The sequence below is a fragment of the Falco peregrinus genome, chromosome 18 (genome assembly GCF_023634155.1).
Source record: "Falco peregrinus isolate bFalPer1 chromosome 18, bFalPer1.pri, whole genome shotgun sequence".
In the NCBI taxonomy this organism is placed as follows: Eukaryota; Metazoa; Chordata; class Aves; order Falconiformes; family Falconidae; genus Falco; species Falco peregrinus.
The window spans coordinates 5,020,438-5,023,122 of record NC_073738.1 but is presented as its reverse complement, the minus strand read 5'-3'; positions in this window follow the sequence as shown (position 1 = coordinate 5,023,122).

Sequence of the window (2,685 nt, the reverse complement as noted above, 5' to 3'; positions counted from 1 at the left end):
TCTTCCTAAAAACAAGAAAAAGCAGAAAAAAGGCAATAAATGAAAAAGCAGAAAACCAGAAAGGTGAAAATTGTATTGTACTGAACCATAACTATAGATGAGAACATCCTTTAGACCAGGAGATTCAGGGTGGCAGTTCAGCTCCTACGTGCTTTGTCAAATTTGCATAAACAACCCACAGTAATTATAATTTCATCTTGAATAGGTATTATTTTAATTGTGACTGCTCTTCCTGCTCAGCACTAATTGGAGAAATCACAAAAGAACAGTGAAGCGCTAACACAGTTGATGACTTTGGCCTTTCCTTCCTCCAGCCAGCTCACATGCCCCATCAGACCCCCTTTCTGGTTGAACCCCCACCAAAGCTTTGTGCAATGCAAAACAAACCACATAGTGCTGAAATAATTACAGCCCCTAAGTGGCTGTGCAAAGACACCAAGGACCTTCCTGCCCAGGATGGTTATAGCTCTCAGCAAAGCTGCCTCAGAACATGCTTCCAACCACAGACCTGCTTTGGCACTTGGTGGTGGGGTCTGTACCTCAAGCTTTGGGTGGCTTCCCCTTAAAAATCAACTGCTCAGACAAACTGCTCTGGTTCTGGAAGAGCTTAGGCCCACAGCAACCTCTCAGAGAAACCTGCTTTGGGCAGCAACCGCCTGCAGATAAACCCCTCAGAGAAACTTGCTTTCGGTAACAAACATCCCTGGCTAAACCCCTCAGGGGGACCCTCTTCGGGTAACAACTGCCCCCAGCTAAACTCCTCAGAGAAATTTGCTTTGGGTAACAACCGCCCCCAGCTAAACCCCTCAGGGGAACCCTCTTCGGGTAACTGCCCCCAGGTAAACCCCTCAGGGGAACTCTCTTTGGGTAACTGCCCCCAGGTAAACCCCTCAGGGGAACTCTCTTTGGGTAACAACCGCCCCCAGCTAAACCCCGCACAGAAACTCCCGCCCCCGTCTCACACCCTCGCTCACCGCTGCCAGCACGGAGGGTGGCAGTGGTCACCGGAGGAGCCTTATATAGCCTCGGTGCAGCTCGGCTGAAGGCGATTGGCCAGGAGCCCCGGCAGCGGCTCTGGATTGGCCAGCGCGCAGCCCGGGCCCCGCGCGGCCCGAGGGGAGGCTGCGGTGCCGCCATGAGGGGCTGGGCGGGCGCGGGTCCCCGCCTGTGCTGCGCGTTACAGGGAGCGGCTGCCCCTGAGGGGGCTGGGGGCCTCGGGGGAAGTTGGGGACACCAGGACGAGGGTGCCAGCACCTGACGGGGGCTCATGGGGGAGAGGGTGGGGGCCTGGGGCGCCCGGGAGATGGAGCAGAAGCAGCTGCTTGTGGGTGTTGGTGGCTCCCGTGGCGTGGGTTGGGGCCTGCAGGGCTCAGGGGCGGCACCAGGCTCTGGGGTGTGTGGGGTGGCCTTGGGGGGGCCCGTCTGTGCGTCAGTGGCGGGGCTCAGGGCCCCTCTGTGTGTGTGGGGGGGGGGGTCAGGGCCCCTCTGTGGCGGGGGCTGTGGCCTGGTGGCAGGCCGTGTGTGGCCATATCCTGCACAGGGCTAGCTGGCGCTGGCCCCCACCGCCCCCTGTGCCCCAGCCCCGGCTGTGGGAGAGGGTCTGGGGGCAATACACAGCTCTTGGGTTTCTGGTGAAGGCAACTGCAGCTCTTTCGCTCGCTTCTTCTTGCTGACTAGTCTGGCAGCCAGCCTTTGGGCTGAGCGTCCCCCTGTTGGCTCGCTTGCCTCAGCCGACGGCCGTCTCGCAGCGTGGTGTCGGGGGCTGGCAGCCTGCTCTTGCCCCCTTAGCCGGAGCCGACCTCCACAGAACACACTTGACCTCTCGGTTCTGTGGAGGGGGTGGTTCAGGCCTCCCAGATGTCATCTGCCCTCTGTAATTTGTCATCTTTTAAGGCATGATGCTCAAAAGTGGACAGTCTCCAGCTGAGAACTCCTCAGCAGTGAGCAAAGTGCACTAATTATCTACTGCATCTTGCATATGATAGTAAGTATGTATCTTTGGAGGAGAAAGAGCAGACCAAGTGGATAGTGGTCTTTTTGGACTTGAAAGAAAAGATACGCAAAATTACATGGAACACTTTTAATTAATTGCTGCCTGCTGAGAGCAGCTAGCAAGACAGCCCTTAGCCCCTCAGCATTCAGGCAATTAGTTAACTCTGTACTCCACCTGAGATGGTGGATCAGCTCTGTATTTATTCAAATTTTGGGTAAGATCAAAGTGAATCACTTCCGTGATTTATTGTCTGCAGAGAAAAATCTCTACATCTCATTTCTTCAAAGAGTGCAGTCTCCAGCTCAGGGATCAAAGCACTGCCAGGGAAATGTTCTCCTCTGGGGAGGGTTCATGACTGAGCTTCTCACTTCCTTAGTACCTTTTGGCAGGTGCTGTGCGTGACACGGAGCCTGTTCTTTGCTTGTGTCACCAAGGTCAGTCAGCCCAGAACCACCTTGCTCACAGTGGTGGGTGCAACCGCAACGCTTTGGCCTTGGCATTGCTGGCTGAGCAGCCCTTTTTCCTGGAAATCACAACTGGTTTGTGGTCAGGCAGGAGGAGTCCTCAGCTGCAGCTGGGCTGGGAACTGTAAGGGAACCAGTAAGAGAGCATGGGCTGCTGCAGATGGACCCGACAGCAGTGTCCTGCTGCCAGCACTGATCCTGGAGCTACTGCTGCCTTTAGAGTTCAAT